This window comes from Lissotriton vulgaris, chromosome 3_1 (assembly GCF_964263255.1).
Source record: "Lissotriton vulgaris chromosome 3_1, aLisVul1.2, whole genome shotgun sequence".
NCBI lineage: Eukaryota > Metazoa > Chordata > Amphibia > Caudata > Salamandridae > Lissotriton > Lissotriton vulgaris.
The window spans coordinates 1986378687-1986398193 of record NC_141689.1 but is presented as its reverse complement, the minus strand read 5'-3'; positions in this window follow the sequence as shown (position 1 = coordinate 1986398193).

Genomic DNA, 19507 nt, shown 5'->3' with positions numbered 1-19507 from the left:
GTTTTGTTTGTAGAATGGACTGTCTATAATAATGTTGTAATGTTCAGCTACATCTGTTGTAGGGACATAGGCAAGTGCAATTAGTTTTTTGATTTGAAAAGCAAATGATGAATTTGTAGCATATTCGACACTTAGGGTAGTTTTTTGAAGGTGTCGCCATAAACACTGGTTGAAATGATAATAGCAGCCTTGAATGGAGGTATGGGGGTGGATTTTTAGAATAGTTGAGAGCATTGCATGCTCAAAATCAAGAATGATTTTTTCAGGAGAGAAATCATTCGTTTTTTGTTTTATGACATTTAATAATTCCATATCTGTAGAATTGTTTTTGTTAGGCAATAGTGCATATAACAAAGGGATGTTGCAGTTGTGGTAGAGGCCATGTATTGTGTATAATTGGAAGAATGGTTTGGGACAGATGTTAAATGTCCCATCCATCATCCAATATTGGCTTTGCTGCAGTTTCACTAAATTCATACTGGTACCAAAAATTATAAGCCTATTCTCATTGCTTTCGTTGTCATAAACTATAAATGGTTGTTTATTTAAAGTAATTATTTCGTTTGCAGTAAAATTTATATCCTGATATATTCTGGGAGATGGTGTTGAAGAAGTTGTAGCTTTTTTGGTTCGTGCTATAGTTCTTTTTAATGATAGGATATTTGGCATTTGGGTTGTGGCTGTTTCGGGAATTTTAGGAATGGCTTCTTTTAAAACGACATTTGTTTGCTTTTGGGATCCAGTACTAGCTTCTTTTATACTTTCCATAGCTGTTCTAACTTCTATTTCTGTAATATTAGGTGGATGATTATGTTCCCTAGTATATAGTACTGTAGCTTCTCTTGTTGTTGCTCTGCCATAGCACTTGTTCGAATAATATTTACAACATTTCCAATTCACTTTCATGCCATATTGTTTTTCCTGTGTGTACGTGTAACCCATGTAGCATAGTAATAATTTTCCTTTTTGGCTGGTCACAAATTCGGCTCCTTCGGTCATTTTGTACTTTGTATATCTATAAAATATATATATAATAGTTAATGTCAATTTAAATGTGATAAATAATCTATGTTAGTGATAAGTAGGAATGTTTATACTTACGTGTTTTAGAATGTACAGCAAAACTTAAGAGTTTCTTGCTTCTTTAGTTGAGGATAAATGGTTGTGATGTGGTTGTAGCTGTTATGAGAAACATGAAAGTAGTATATCATTAATTAATGTTTAGGTAAATTTGCAATTTTAGAGCTCATTTTTACTACAAAAGTGTATCTTCATGATTCACATTGTGAAGATACTTACATATTTTTTGTGGTTGGTATTTGGCAGTATAATTGTTTCTTCAGCTTCTGGAGAATACTTTGTAGTGTTATCTTTAAAAAATAAGGAACATATGAGTTAGTTTAATCACCATGTTGGTAGGTTTTTTTAAACATGTGGTAAATATGTTATTTAATATACTTACTTAGTGATTTGTATTACTATTGTTTCGAATGTGAAGTTCTGTATGTTGACTGTATATCTATTCACCATGTTTGCTCTGTAAATAAACAATATATCATTGAAATTTATTAGAACAGTTATAAATGTTTGTATTGTTTTTCCACATGTATTGCAGTTGCATAATACTTACTTACTGAAATGTATTTTAGAAATAGTACTGAGGTCCTTAGTTAATTAGTAGTGCAGTTTTCAGTAGTCGAATCTACAGAGAAAAAAAAATATGTTGAGCACAACTGATTATTTTTGTGTGTTTAGATTTTTGAGCACATAATTAAACAATGTGAGCTAACTTACATAGTTATTCGATTCTGTATTCCTATGCTTTGTTCACAGTTAGTTTGAGCAGAATATTCAGTTGTTGTAGTATCTAAAAAAATAATATTATTTTATTATTTAGCATGTTAAGTAGTATGAATAGCAAAGGGCCACTGGGTATTTAGTAGGTAAATAATTAGTAGTACCAAATTATGCAGTTTCTATTTTATGTACTTACTTAGCAAAAAGTATTGTAGAAATAGTTCTAATGTTCTTAGTTCAGTAGTAGTGCAGATTTTAGTAGTACAATCTATAGAAAAAAATAAATATGTGGGGGACAAATGATTATTTCTGTGTGTTTAGATTTATGTGCACATAATGAAACAATGTGAAATTACTTACATATATTTTTGAATCTGTATTCCTATGCTTTGTTCACAGTTATTTTGAGTAGAATATTCAGTTCTCGTAGTATCTTAAACAAATAGTTGTAGATAATTATTTAGCATGTTAACTGGAATGAATAGCAAAGGGGTACTGGGTATTTAGCAGGTAATTAAGTATTATAGCAAATAAAGCAGTTTCTATTTTATTTACTTACTTAGTAAAAAGTATTGTAGATATAGTACTGATGTCCTTAGTTCAGTAGTAGTGCAGTTTTCAGTAGTAGAATCTACAGAAAAATAAAAAGATGGTGTGCAAAAGTCATTCTTTCTGTGTGTTTAGATTAATGTGCACATAATGAAACAATGTCAAATTACTTACATAGTTTTCAGAATCTGTATTCCTATTTTTTGTTCACAAATATTTGGAGTAGAATAATCAGTAGTGGTAGTATCTACAAAAAAATATTTTTATATCATTATTTAGCATGTTAAGTAGTATGAATAGCAAAGGGGCACTGGGTATTTAGCAGGTAAGTAAATACAATTAGCAAATAATGCACTATCTATTTTATTTACTTACTTAGAAGATGTAATAGTAGGTTGATAGTCTGGTTCTTCTACTTGTTGTGCAGCAATTCGGATAGAGATGAATCTCCTTCTGTGACTTTTGGCAAGTAGTTTGTGCTTACGTTTTCATTGCTTATATAGGGGAGTGTCAGTAGTAATTACTTTACTATTGGTTCATTTAAAAAATTAGGCTTGTGATTGGTTAGTTAGTATATTTGAATTTCAGTTGTGATTAATTAGTATTAGAATTGAAAAACCAACAATAATTATAAAAGTATACAAAGTAGCATAGAATATTTTTGTATGTGTAGGTGACATAATTATACCAATATTAAATATTATATGAATTTATAGTGTGTCTATAGTATAAATTAAAGTGTTTTATGTTTATTTTGATGTGAAAACATATAAAGCGTTAATTAATTATGTAAAGAAATGCTTTTCAAAAGTTGATATAGTTTATAATCCGATATTTATGTGCACGATATATTTGATGTCGATATTTTAGTAAATGTCATTATTTTTTGCAGAATGCGATATTTTTGTATTCCGATATAAATGTAGTCGATATCACAGTAAACGATGTTTTGTATATCGATATTAAATAATCGATATTTGTGTAGATATATAGTTAAGTATAGGATCCCGATATTTTTGACATCGATAATTTTGTTCCGATATTTTTGTACATCGATATTCTAGTTTTCGATATTTTGTCAGACATTCTCCCATGTCACAACGAGTTCTTAGAAACCTGACCCTTAAGCCATTGGGACTTTCCCTGCTTGGATTATTGATTTCTCCAAGAACTCACTTATTATGCATGAACAAATATTCCTTAGGGGTTTCTTCATGACGTCTTCCTCTGCCGGACTTTACGTCAATGCTAGCATTCTTAGGCACCTGCCAGGAATAAATATACCTTCACTTACCATGGCAAAAGATGGCTCAGCTACACAGCTCTATACGGCTCACCACGGCAAGTTCGGAAGGCATTCAAGTCCCCGCCTGACGCACTGACCTGACGCTGTCATCCTGTTCGCAGAGAATCCTGCTTCCAGTGTCCTGACTCCCTTCACGGGGTGCTAGGGATTGAGATCGGAAAGAGTTTCCGACCTTTCTCATTCTAGGGTATGGAGCAGACTGGAACCTAGAGGGACTCTAGACATATTTACTAAACTATAGCTTACCATACTATAGAATACAACACCTACACCTTCCCTCGTACTACACTTAGGTTAGGTACACTGGGGTAGAATTATTCAGAAACACTAGACGAGTAAACACATTTTAGCCTGTGGTATTTATGTATGTTTATATGAATATATATGTCATAGGTAAAAGACCATGCTATTGCAGTATTATTTCTTCTTACTGCTCACGCTGTACGTATTATATCTCACATACTGTCTAACCATTGTAACAGCTCATATCTCTTGCACGAGAAATAAGACTGTTCAATAAATCCTTTTATTAAAATGCCTGTCTATATATTTCAAAGTAACTCTGAAGAAACTAAGCATGCATGATTGACTGAGTGAAACTGTTATCTATCTTTACCACAATTCCGAGAACTGTTCCAATTCTAAGGGAAACAAAGTTGTCATATTTATGCAGTTGTCAGAAAATACTCCCTTCTTGTTTATTCGAGAAGTTTCTAGTGACCTCTGAGCTAGCTGGCACTCAAAGCAATTAAGTTTAATATACTCGATAGAGGCATACTGACCTCATTCCTATGCAAAATCTATAGTGTATAATATTCCAATGCGCAGAGCCTATAAGGGAAATAGGAACTACACTACATGGCACCCAACAGTTTGGTGATGCAGTAATTTAATGCTAGATACTGAAGTAACTCAGTCGTGCTTTTCTCAGAGACCCCTACTCATAATTCTCCATAATACGTCTGGAGTGGGTACCCATAATATCCGCCATAGCTGAGTAGGACGAGAATCCTATGTATTAGCTGTTTGGTTTGTTCAACGTTGAAAGATACAGTGTTCAAAAATATTGTGCACATTATCATTGTTTCCATAAAACTTGTTCTACATTTTTCATTAACAAAATGTCCGAAAACGGGGATAATAATACCGTGACAGGTGAGGCTGCGATTGACCTAGTCGTAAAACCTTTTAATTTTAAAGGTTTTAATGAAACCGATGAGGGTGTTATAGACATCCCTCCAAATTTAAGGAGAGCCATCACACTATAACGTATAAAACATGGCCTAACACCAAGAGGTGGTAGAGCAGTTTTTGTGATAGAAGCACATGAATCTTTTCAGACAGAGGTATTCGATTAATGGATAGTATTCCTGGAATCAAATCCAGTAACAAAAGTGTTTCACTTCTACAAAGTAGATGAACCACCTGAGGGATATATTCGTTTCGAGGATGTTGAAATTCCACTCACATACCTGGAGCAAAATCTCTGGTTTAAAGGCGTCCTAAAACATTACAATCACATTACCGGGAATATCGAGGAGGGAGCGAGTGTAAGAGAGGGATGCGCTCCGGTGGATTGGATTCTAGAGATTTGTAGTAAGTATAATCCTCTCTGCACTTGTCCTATAGTCTTTGTCTCCTGACTCTTTATCAGGTGACCTCCACTAACCAGGGGTTGGGTTTCTCCATTTCACCACTCGGTAAATATATTTCTATCTTAAAATTTGCATAGCTTTTGCAAATGCATGATATATTATGTATTTTGTCTCTCCATCTATCTACTCCTAATACATAGAATTGTTGAATAGATCTGTGCATTAAATGTATTTGATAAATTAGTTTTTCTCTCCCATGAAAGTTGATGGAGTTTGCACTGTGCATCTGTATAAATGAGCATTAATTTTGAATGAGTTATTAGATAAAATCCATTGAATCTTATCCGGAGTCTATGATTATTTTATTGAAAGTTATAAGTTAAATTAGTTAAAATTGTTAATATAAACATCAACTACTCGACTAATGGTCCATTGACCAAAGGAAGTGTGTTGATTTGTGAAGATTAGCTAGGCATTCATTGACTAATCGAGATCAAAGTGAAAATAACACTTGACCCCCAGCGGAACCGATAGGAAATTTGAATGAGTCTATGGGCCCTTTTTGAGTAATTTGTTGAATGTGAAATATTTATCCTGGACTTCCACTGGATCACAACCAGTGTGCACATCACTGCAAGTAGCACTGTGAAGGTTAGATAGCGCTTGCCTTAAATAGTGAATATTGGTGTGGACTCGCAACAGGTCTGTGCATCACTACAAAAGGCACCACTCAGGAAATGCTGTATATGAACAGTGTTCCTTTCTAAAATGGCATCCAGAGTAGCGTAACAATGCCAGGCGGTGCAAACACACGTCACAGTGCAACCACCAGTGCTAGCAAGTATCAGGCTGCAGGGCATCCTTCATTTGTTGTCACAATGCTGCAGTCGCTCCTGTTTGCGCACACAGACAACATGCGCAGACTTCCCTCATGGTCTGTCTGCAGCCAACGGGCACCAACCACATGTGCAAGGCCGCAGGGACTTACACATCCCGCAGCATTCAGCTGGAAAGTGGTACTCCCCTGTAACTGCGCACCACTCCACGCAGACGCAGCGGTTCCCTGTCGTTCCACTCCCCACCGGTCTCACCAGCAAAATGTTCCAGATACTGCTGCCAGAATGACGTCTGCAGCTGCGCCCAAAAGAACATAAATAAGTGAGACATTGTAAATTGTATTTGATGCAAATTGTAGTTTATTCTATAAATTGGGGGAGAGCAGGTCTGCGCGCCCTTCAACACGAAGTCAGCGCCAACTGTCTCCGATCGTCCTCAACATTTTCACAGGGAATGAACACAAGTCATAGTTACTACAGCAATGCCATATGCATCCCATGGCAACCTACTTAGCAACACCATAGGCATACGGGTGAAACTTCAAAGCACAGATGAGGGTGAATATAATGGTGTCTGACATCATTATGATAAGGAACTATAGGAAGGTCACAAAAAGGAACCGCGTTTTTACGCTTAAACTGCTAATAATCAGCCCTGGCCAGGGAGACACGAATGCATCTAATCATATGTGAAAAAGAAAGACACATCAGAAGTAATACATGCCAGTCAGCACAAGCAGCTCCTCTAACGCTTGGTTGAGCAGATGTCCAAGACATCTATTAAAACCTATTTATCCTAAAACATAATTTGCACCCCGGAACACCTACGAATGCCTCAAGTTATGGATTTTACTCTGCAAATGGAATATGGCCTTTTAGCAGCTGTTGTGTTTCCACATTAACCTGGAGGAGTTAAGCTTTGCAAAGGAAACAAATCTGATTAAATGTGGCTGACATTACGTGCGCTAATGGTAAGTAGCACGCGACTGACAAATGTAGGAGCAGCCATCACAGATGGAGATTATCAGCGGAGCCCAAACCTGACACTTTACAAACTGTCAGCCGCTGCTGCAGCTGGAATACCTCAGGTGGCATGCATAAAACATGAGCATAATGATTCCGGTTTTAATGAGATTGGATACTATTGAGCGCAAAATCACAAGGCAGAGTCTCGCGCGGCAATCCAAGGACTCTGTCAGGCAAGAATGACATGCTGCTGATGTCAAGCCTTTCCCGAAAAGGAATGAGTGAGTTTCTCGGCCAAAAGAGGAAAAGGCCTTGTGAGGCGAAGCCTTCTATTTGTTAAACTAGGTCAGTGAATCCAACTGTGTGGTCTGCCGGAAGGGCGCACTGCAGTGCAGGCAAGGGTACATATGAATCCTTAAATATAATGGTTATCACCAAGACCACTCCTTAGCAATGACACCATAACATGATGTCGGTAGAATTTAACAATAAAACCATGTCACAATTAATGTCTTAAATAAAGACCTGGCTACTGCAATCTTCGTTCAAATGATAGACCGTTTATCATTTAAAAGGAAAATGTAGGTGAAAATATGTTGGATGTGAAAATATGTTGCAATTGAAGATATTCAGTTTCCATGAAAAGAAGTTGGTAGATCAGTCAGTTATGTTCGGAGTTAACACAGAAATTCGTAACACAATAGTATACAAAATCAATTTTTTTTAACTAACATTACCATGTGGCTAAAATGTTGAAACCTTGGTAGTGTTCACAGTAATGCAACCAAGTGTTAACTAGTTGTGCATTACCAGATCTATGGTAGATAGCCAATGCCCAGACTGCGCCTAGCATGTGATATGACAGGGCGTGCACATAAGTGCCAAAAGAAGGTTAGTCGGGTTGCGATTTTTTTATGTATATCAGGCTTAATGAAAAAATAACACTCCCAGACACAGGGAAATCAGTCATGCATTTAAGAAAAAACTGTCGTGAAAATTGTTAAAATGTGGGTGGAGGTGCTTTGGTTTGTTAAATGATATGTATGATCTACATCACATTAAAATGTACAGTTTCCCACGCACCTGCGCTGTAAAAGAAACAATTATCCACAATGTATAGTCATTGTGTTATATACAACAGGCATCTCGAAAGATCTCTACATGCTGACCAATCCAAAGTCTAATGGTATCAATATGTACTGCCTCTGTTGTACCACTGAACATCAACACCATCAATATCTTGGCTTAATAATATCAAAAGGGGATGATGGGCACAGCGTTTGAGCAAATCAAACACTCACTCCCTCTCAACTGATCTGGGTTTAATCCATCACCATTCTTTAGCTCACTCAGCCACCCCAGTTCATCATCCCCTTTTGTATCGCTTTGTTCGCCCTAAGTTGGAAGGGTATGCTCAGACGTGAGTCCCTTGCTCACTTGGCCACTGGATTCAAGATAGCCTGGTTGATGAGGATTATGAATCCGAAACCGGTCCCAGGATGCTTGTTTCCGGCCCAAGGAAGACATGGCTTGGCAGTTCCGGCTGGACTGTTCCAATGAGGCACAGGTTCAGACTGATTTGCATATGGCCATGTCTGAACTGGGATGGCTTATTGAGCTAAAGAATGGTGATGGATTAAACCCAGATCAGTTGACTGGGGGTGAGTGTTTGATTTGCTCAAACGCTCCATCCATCATCCCCTTTTGTATCACTTTGTTCGCCCTAAGTTGGCAGGGAAAGCTCAAACGTGAGTCCCTTGCTCACTTGGCCACTGGATTCAAGATAGCCTGGCTGATGAGGAGTATGAATCCGGAACCGGTCCCAGGATGCTTGTTTCTGGTCCAGGGAAGACATGGCTTGGCAGTTCGGGCTGGACTGTTCCCGTGAGGCACAGGGTAAGACTGATTTGCATATGGCCATGTCTGAACTGAGGTGGCTGAGTAAGCTAAAGAATAGTGATGGATTAAACCCAGATAAGTTGACTGGGGGTGAGTGTTTGATTTGCTTAAACGCTACGTCCATCATCCCCTTTTGTATCGCTTAATAATATCGAGGACAGATATGGTGGGACAAAATATCGAAAGGTAAGTGCATATCGGGAAGTGTAGATTTACCGTCCCTAACTCCACTTCTGTGTACCTTGAAGATCCATGTACTGTGTCGGTACATAGATGTGAAGTTAGGTTTATAAAATCCAGATTTATTAACCTGTTGATATTATATTATTAATATTCTGTCCAATCAATATTGTTGATTCGATATTCAGGAGACACACTTACTGCATTGGAACGGGAACATAGCACCACTGTGTAAGTAGCATATTATGGACAGAAGGTACCGAAGCACACTGAGATGTCCACTGGTTATTGTATGCAGAGAGCATGCAGAAAGTATTAAGTTAACTCAATCTCCAAAGATTATTAGTTCTTCCAGTCATTTTCATAGTCCTTATAAGGCAAGCGTGGCATCACATAAAGGCAGCAGCCAACATGTGTTTCGTCCCTTGGACTTTTTCAAGGCTGAAATAAGGTAATCAATATCTCAAAAAAATGCATATTAGTGCCACAAAGAAATATATGTGCTGCAATCTGAAAATCAAGTCCTATTTGGTCCAGGCCGATAGGATGTCAAGCTTGCCTTATAAGGACTATGAAAATCATTGGAAGATAGATAGATAGATAGATAGATAGATAGATAGATAGATAGATAGATAGGTAGGTAGGTAGGTAGGTAGGTAGGTAGGTAGGTAGGTCTCAAACGTGGTACATGGCTTGCCAATTCCAGGGGTTTACTTAAATGCAGCCAATGTAAAGCCTGCAGACACACTGTTAATTCTCTTGAATACATGTCTTCAGAGGACAAAATACATTTATAAGTCCATTTTTAACATGCTCATCTGACTACTGTGTATATCTGCAATGTTCCCCGTGCAAGTTCATTGGCAGCATCACATTTCCACGTAGGAAACGTATTCTCGACCACCAGACATCAATTTGTAATGTGGATGCCACCTATGCTGTATCACATCACTACTTTGCAGCCCACAAGTGTGTTGTCTGACAGCTTGTTTTCTTTGTTATTGACAGGGTTGGCAACAATGTACTGGGCAACAAAGTTAGACAGCTCGAGTAAAGATAGATTCTTGATTTGCAGACAAAGCATCGTCTAGGCCTTAATTAGGATGGGGAGCTTGGGGTGCATGTCGATAGAATCAATGAATTTGTACTGGTTTCTGACATATCTCCTGTGCCTGTAAGGGTATTGGTATCATACTAGTATTAAGTACCTGATATCGGTATGTATTGTTCTGGTTGATTGTTGTCATGTTCTGTGTTGTATGGAGGAGCTCATGTATGGCGTTATATAGCATTTGATGTGAGTTGACAATATGCTATCTATGGTACAGAATCATAATGCACTAATTGAGTTGAATTCTATGATTATATTTGTAGAACAGCTTTGACTACACTCAAAATGATTGCCTATTGAATCTGGATGCAAATGCTCCCCACTCCCTAAGATGGGCACTGCTGATGATGTTGCCAGCGTGGACAGTATTTTTAATGGATGATTATTATTATTGTGATTTTAATTTTTTACTTTTTTTGTTGGTTTGCAATTTGTATATTGTGTTCTTTGGGATATATTCAACGTGTTTTGTTCTGTATGCCACTACATTGGAAGGATTTGCATATTGAGCACTGTATTTCTCGCTACATTCATTGAATCTGAGCCCGGAACGATGTGGGTTATTTGCTTCATGAATTGTGCTCTGCTGTCAGAAAGGAGATGCGTGTTGGATTAAAGGCATTGTACACTGTGCCCTGTTTTCCGATATTAAATGTGTATACTACTGAACTAGACTGCAATTTGGGGGTTATTATGGGCATATTAACTCAAACAGGAATTTCCTGAATGATAGGATGTTTTCGATGCCCATCAATATTTCCATGAACTGGATTATACATGTAATTCTCTTACATGTACTTAATATTTTATCATGTTGTTGATTATGCTTTTATTTTGCTTAAGGCTCCCGGTTTTATGGTATTTATTTTTTGCCATTTCCGTCTGTATTTATTCATATTTATTTTTTGGGCAATTTTTCTCTATTTATCCACATTTATTTTTGCCACGAGCAAAAGACGACGTTACAGCTAGTATTTTTCCACATTTATTTAAATTGTCAATGCACATATGCGCTCGGTTGTTATGTGAGGGCACTCCCACCGTCAATGTACGAGAGGGGAGACTTCGGAGGGCAATAGCTGCTTGCATGGATGAGGGAATCCATTTTGAGGAATTTCAATCAATTGCTTGGCTAGGGCTCTGCTGGAGGGGGTTAGTATTCTTTTCAGTCGAACTGTGAGAATGAATGTACAGGTCTGTAGGTAGCTGTCTCCCCTTCATTATTTCCCAAACCAGTCAAAACATCCATGCCAAGCACTCACATTGCACTGACTAGTTTCCAAGTGATCAGACCTCATTAGCATGGGGCCATCTCTCCCACCAGGCGTGCAACACCAATTTGGCTCAAAGGGCTTCCCCCTCTGCCTCTCATCGTGTGTGTCAGCCTGGGCTGAGACAGCTTCCCGGGCACACACAGAGCCGCACCAGAGTACTTCACAGTTCTTTAAAAAGACCATTCACTTGCTAACAAGGCTATTTTTCACCCCTTCTTAGAGCCCCTGCATCTCCACTCTGCCTATATCTGGAAGACACAAGACTGTGGGCAGTGTCTATAGGACCCGCCTGTGCTCAGTGTCTTAAAGACTGAAACGTAAAGAGCTGCCTTTTACACAGGATAGTAGAATTGTTTATTTGGAATGTGAGTGACTCAGGTTGCAATAAACAACATGTTCCTCAGGTGAAACATCGGCAGATGTTATTACACACACCTATGCTTTCTGCTGAGACACATGTGTTCTCAAACCACCACATTGTTTTCCTTATGGAACGTTGGTAGCAAAAAACACGGACCTTGGGTGCAGCAGCGGTAATCTAGCACTGAGCGCATTTCTGCAGTGCTGTAACCTCAGATGCGGTTTCCATACGGTTTCCTACCTGCCCTGCATCAGACTAGCGAACCCCAATATACCTGGCAGTGAGCACCTCATTCCTGCCCTTAAACTTTCCTTCAAAGCCACTTAGCAACAGCACGCTCTGGGATGATTCTGTTAAAGACCTGCATCGCAGTATTGCGCGCATTCCCCATGTCTGGCGCCACGCGTGATGTACATGGTTTTGTGCACTGGATCACGGCAGAGAGGCAAAATTTGCTAGTATTTTGCTGTTTCTAAATATAAATACAGGCAATGGAAATATATGATGTATTATGACTTGATGTAATGATTCTATGCACAGTATATGGTCACATATTCACAAGCAAGAATACTGTTTCTATGTTTATGCTATGTTGTATATATTTTCTAATGGTGGTGAGGCTCAACACTGTGAGAAAGGCTCAACTGAGCCAAACGTGTTGGTGAAGTCTTGCTGAGAAAAATATAGCATTGTTATGGCGCTGCCCTGGACTAGTTATAATTAGATTAGCTAACTTTAACTGGTGAATTTCTGTGTTTTTTGTGGTGAAAATGTTACTTTGGCAATGACATTTTCACCTATCACAGCACTTTAACCTTTGTTTCTTAAGTGAATTTCTAAGGTTTAACCCCTTGCGTGCTGATGACGGCTCCCGTCCGTCATGCGTCACGGTGGGCGTGTGCTGATGACGTCCGGGAGCCGTCATGACCACGCCCGCGATCGCTATGTGCCGCACAGGCACGGAATTCCGGCCGTGGGCAAGGGGTTAAAAAAAATTCAGATCTTATTATCACAACAAACTATAACGTCGCTTTAACCATTGCTTGGTCCTCATTTTAACACAAACATGAATATGAGGCCATACCTCACACTCTGCTGCAGAAGGGAGTTTGACCACAGTCTGATAAAGACAAGTTGATGGGCAAGGTCAAGATTGTGACATTTACAAAAATTGCTACTAGAGAGGAACACAAAAATGATAAAGAGTATGTTAGACTGGTAATTCACAGCATTTCAAAAGGATGTCTGCTAATAAATTTAAAGATCACCCTGCCTCATGTCCAATAAAACAATTTGGGTCTCTAAAACTTGTCTTTCTAAAATGTGGGATGTGGTTCTAAAATGTATGGGAAGCACTGCCATAGACACAGAATGGGAAAGCCACTTTTATACATCAGGTCCCAACTTTATTGAGACAGGCAGATGCATTGGAGAATTCAGCAAGGGATATAGAACACTTCCTTTGCTTGCATAAGAACCTACTCATTTAACAACAGCACAGAACAAAAACACTATCAAGGTAACAATAATCATGCACACTTCCTTATCCCTACTCATTCTTCATTTTCAGGGAGCATATATTATGCATGTAGATTTAGGACATTGCAAAGTCTTAGAATCCTTTCTAATATTTTCATCATTGTCCTGAATACATTTTATTTGCACACCACTCTCTTCTGCATTTCATTACACACTAGTTATCCTATGAATTTCGAGTCCATTTAGGAGTTCTCATAACATTGACATTGCAAAGGGGGCTTGGCCTGGCAGCCTAAGATGGCGGACGCACTTTTCTAAAACTCTGTCCTGGCTGCCCGCTAAAGCCACGCCAACTGCAATGGGATCCTCCCCTGACTCTCCAACCCTCGGACGGCTGAGCTGAACCCCCCAGGTACCCCCCCAGCGCCACGGCAGCGCCCTTGTGAACAACCTGCGACGGAGCCTAGCGGCGGTGGATCCGGGTCTCCCCATACGGGGACAGGAGTGACCCCAACTACTGGTGTGTCCTGAACGGAGGAGGTGGCAATGTGGATGGAGCCCCCCAACGTCTCCTGACCAGCAGGTGAGAGCGGATGCCCCGGCGGCTCACGGGGCCCTGCTGGCGGTGGTTGACTCATGCAGGGAACCCCACCTCTGAGCCACGTTGTCGGGGTTGTTGTGGGAGCCCTCCCGCTGCCCTGCAGAGCCCCCCTACCCACCTGCCTGCTGAGGGGAGGATCCGGATATGAGACAGACTCCGGGCCAAGGGTTGGAGGCCTTGATGCGGAGACACTGCTCAGCCTGACACCCCCTGCTCTGCATTGCCGCTAGAGTCCCTCACTGAGACCCCCATCGAGGCCCGTCAGTCCGCGGCACACCAGAAGCACGGGCCGCGATAGGCCAGCGCCACTCCAAGTGCGAGGTGGGAATACAAGGCCTAACAGTGGGGGCACCGGTGGGGGAGGCATAACGAGGACCCCATCATGCAGTAACAGAAGAGCCCCCTACATCGGCTGCGCCTCAATACTCGGGGACCCCGCAATCAACCGCATACCAGAACGAAGCTGGGTCCCGAGGGTGGAGTACCCCACCGTAACACGACCACACCGACACGGCCGGACCCGAGGTGCATGCGACGCAGGCCAAAGTGCACGACCGCCACACAGCCCGAGGCCCTTGTACCCCCTACACTCCACCTCAACACCATGCTAGTGTTGGACAGCGCCCATGGTCCTCCCCTCCCGTCCAGCATCAGGATCCAGGGTGTACAGAGGAAGGCAGTGGACACCGCATGGTACAGACAGACACGGGTGAGTGCCTCACATAACCATAGCAGCAACAGCGGCCTTTGGTGGCCGGGGGGGCGACACAGACAAGACCAACACACGCTTGTCCCGAAACGCAGCTTTAGGCGCCAAAGAAGACGGATTCCGGCGCCACAGCTACAGTGCCTCGACGACTACCCACAACTTGTCACACCTCGCGAGCTATAATCGGTCGGCGGCCCCGGAGCCTTCCCCTGCTCCCGGCGCTAGGGCCCAAGGAGCAAAACAGAGATCCAGATCGGAATAATTACCTACAACATCATGGGACGCCAACGCAATACAGAGACCACACAAGCCCGGAATCGCAGGCAGGATTCCCTGAAACCAACACATTCCTCAGCGGGCGAGGGGCGCTCTCATGAGCCATCCACATCAGACAAACTGGATAAAATCCTCGCCGACATTGAACACTCCAGAGTAAAGATGGAGTCTAAGTTTGGAGAGCTAGCAGCGGATATTTTTATGATGACCACCGGAAACTAGAGGACAAAGTTAAGCATGCCAAAACAACGCTTCAAGTTATGGAACCAGAGGTACAAGCACACCAGGATGCGCTGACAGACATGCAGCGTAGCATACAACTCCTTGAAAATAAAACAGACGATTTGGAAGGACGGTCTCGGAGGGGTGACATCCGCATCCTAAATCTGCCGAAAGGCTCAGAAAGGTCCCACCCAATCACCACATGGATGCCTGGATAAAGTCATTTACCCGACCAGAAGACCTAACTCAGTTTTTCTCCATAGAAAGGGCACACCGAGTACCAGTTCGTAAGTTAATACCAGGCTTACCACCTCGACCGTTTCTCCTCAAGCTACTCCACTTCAAGGATAGAGACACCATCCTTAGGGCAGCCCGGGAGAAGGGTGCACTACTCATGGAGGATAAACGTGTCATACTATTCCCGGACTATTCAAGAGCTGTTCAACAACAAAGAGGCACCTTCCTGGCGGTCAAGCGAACCCTACAACAGAAACAGGTGCAATACGCTCTCCTCTTTCCAGCCCATTTAAAAATCATCCATAAAGGCTCTACACATTTTTTCACCAACCCAGCGGAAGCAAGTACCTGGATAGACTAGGAACTACCCGGACCGGAAGCCAAAGAGGACTCGCCACGCCGCCGGCAATCAAACCGCCTCAGACGACAACAGAAAAAGGTCACCCTCATACAATTTACCTCCCACTCGAGGTCGCTCACGCATCGCGCCCCCAATCTGTAACAAATTATAGCAGAGCGCAGGAAGGCCCTACTGGCTGCGGCAGCGAGAAGGGAAGTTGAGAACAACTCTGATGTAGAAGAAGCTCCCCACATCTTCATGTCAGACGACGAAGCCAGCGATACACATACATCTCATGATGGATCTGGCACACCGCCTCTGGTCACCCCACAAACGGTAGACACATTGATCTAGGCAGCAACGAGAAAGACTGATCATGCTAAAAACTGCAACGCCTTGACCGATGTCTGTCCCCCTACACTGCCAGTATACACGCTACAAATATGGTTGGCGAGACTAGACAACCCCGAAAGCAACCTACCTGGGCTGGATACAACACGAACAGCAACATGCGCAACACCGAGAGAGACTGTTTCCCCAGCAACATGAACTGGTCATTATGCAGCGGGCAGCCGGACAGCTGGAGATACCCACAACCGAGCAACCACCCCCTTCCACGAAACGACTTAAAGAGAGTACATGAAGTACAGTTTGGACATCCCGTTTCCGATGCTATGTCCCTCTAGTTGGGAAGTTTCCCAGACATCCAAGTTTTGTATCCCCGTTTTACAGGCTTACCCTATACCCCCTGTAGATCAATCTAATGGGAAGATATGCACCCAATGGACTGTGGGCGGAAGGAGGAGTGGGGTACAGGAGGGAAAAGAGGAGATGATACACGGGAGCGATAGGCCCGAGCTCTTGACATGCCATGGCACATAGAACCCCTAACACAGATCTAAAGATCATTACCATAAAAGTCAGAGGTATGCATACGGCTAGCAAATATTATTCTGTCTACGCGTACATCAAACGACAACAGGCACAGAAAGCGCTCTTACAAGAGACCCACTTGTCTGCACAAGAAGTGACCCGGCTACAACGGAAATGGCGTGGTATAGTATGTGCCACTATCTACTCGGCATATGCCAGGGGCGCCCTCATCTGGATCAGGCCAGGAGTCCCGTTTAAAGAGCACACTCGAGTCACAGATAAAGAAGGCAGGTATGCCCTTTTAGAGGGCTTGCTAGAAGGCGGGCTCTCCTGCTGGGAAGTATATATGCCCCTAACGTGAACCAAGACCACTACTGCACATGCCTCAAAAAAAGGACTTACCCAATACATCTCAATCCCATGGCTCCTGAGCGGGGATTATAATTGCGCCCTGAACCTCCGGCTTGATAGGTCTCACCTCCCACCGGGAAACTCACGGTACAAAAACAGATGGCCCAATATCAAACATGCGTACAACACTGGAACCTGCTAGACCCGTGGCGGGAGCACAACCCGGACACACAACTATACTCATTTCACTCCATACCTCATAACCTACGCGTCCGTCTCAATAGACTCCTCTGTTCCGCGACAGTGTTCCCACATGTACAACACTCTGAGTACCTCGGTAGAGTCCTCTCAGATCAAGATGCACATGTCCTGACACTTAGGTGGAGACCCCCACGCCCCCCTGTGCCCACCTGGAAACTGCCGGGTGGTTGTCTTTCCGACCAGTTATTCAGACAGACACATGGCTCCTATATCCGTGAACACTTCACGATCAACATAGGCACAGCAGGGTCTAGCCTAATAGAATGGGACACATTTAAAGTAGCAGCCAGAGGCCACTGCATACAACAAATACTTGGGGTTCGCAAAACGCTTGACAGAACTCTACAAGCAGCGGAACTGACACTGGCGACACTCACAAAACAAACAGACACCACTGACGCCACCACCGAGCAGATAGCAGAAGCTAGAACCACCTATGCAGAGGCGCTACGAGACCTGCGCAAATATAACTTTAGAGCCTATGCTGCCAAGACACACAGGGAGGGCAACAGGGCGGGCGCGTTATTGGCATGGCTAGCCAGACAGGAGGTGACCGCAAGCCCGATCACAGAACTACTAGACCACACAGGTGCCCCCAGACACTCACAAATCGATATCATACACATCTTCCGAGATTACTACTCAGCAATCTGCCAAGCCCCAACGCAAAAAAACCAGCAAGAAATAGCGCAATTCCTCCACCCCCTACACATCCCCCGCATCCCCAGAGCTGCCAGAAAAGACCTGGACTCAAAGATCAAGGCCACGGGAGATCACCCAAGCCCTTAGACAACTGGCACGACGTACAGCCCCAGGTATGGACGGATTCCCGCTCGAATACTACAGCACATTCTCAATGCATCTTGTTCCCAAGGTAGTGACCGTACTTGATGAGGCGCTCGTCCAGGGAGAACTCCCAAAGTCACTCCGAGAGTCTATTATTGTAACTTTTCTCAAACCACATAGAGACCCTGTCCTCCCTGCCTCATATAGACCGATAACACTCCTAAATACAGACTGTAAACTATTAGGGAAGGTCCTAGCAAACAGATACACCCAGATCCTGCCGCCCTTGATACACCCAGACCAAAATGGTTGTGCCCCAGGGCGAAACACCTCACAGAACATACGTAGGATATTTCACATCCAAGATAGTGTGAGAGCACGATTCCCCAACGCAGCCTGCTTGATCCTAGATCTTGAAAAGGCATTCAATTCTTTACTCTGGCCATACTTATTCGCGGTACTGCGCAGAGCCCGGGTCGGGCCTGTTCTGTTAAAATACACCAAACTACTCTACCAGAGCCTCACATCTGGGGTCGGGTAGGCAAATACATATCGACCCCGTTTCAGATAGAAAGAGGGACAAGACAAGGGTGTCCCCTATCCCCCATCCTGTTCGCCCTAGCAGTCGAACCACTTGCAATTAAATTACGTCAGATGGGGCAGACATGGGGAATACAGATTGTAGACGTAACACACTGCGTGTCACTTTACGTGGATGATGTCTTGATCTATGTCAGAGACATTACGAGTCATTTATCTACGGTCTGGTCGACGCTACAGAACTTTACAGTGGCCTCAGGTCTTAAAGTCAACTGGACCAAGTCCACAATATTCCCTTTAAGCCCACATCTAGGTCCACACGACCCACTGGTGGGCACCCATATGCTCACTTGGAGTACAGCAGCACCTCGATACCCCACGGATCTATACGATGGGAATCAACGTAAGGTCCTAGTGGGACTACGAACATCAGTACGATTCTGGAAAACATTGCCCCTAGCCCCCATTGGCCGCATTGCACTTGCAAAGATGATAATGGTCCCACGACTCCTGTACCATTTTGCCAACCTTCCGGTGGTACCACCACATTCTTTTTTAAAGAACTAAACACACTCCTCACAACCCTGATCTGGGGAGGGGGGAGACACAGAGTAGCCCTGTCCACGCTTTACCTACCTACTACCCAGGGAGGACTCAGAGCCCCATCCTTTGAATCATACTTTCTGGCGGCACAACTCAAGTGGTTGTCCTACTGGACAGAGGAGCGTCATATCTGGGAAGCACTTACAGAGCATGGGCGGATCCCCCTTCCGGCTATACGCAAACTATTGCTCCCAGGCACAAAACCCCTAAGCACATACCCCTTGCAGGTAACAGTGGCGCGCACATGTATGCTAAGGATCCACCGACTGTCCAAAGGGAAACCCCCATACTCGCCGTTACTTCCATTAGTAGGCCTCCCCCGTAATGATATCTATTATACCACCCACGCTCTCCA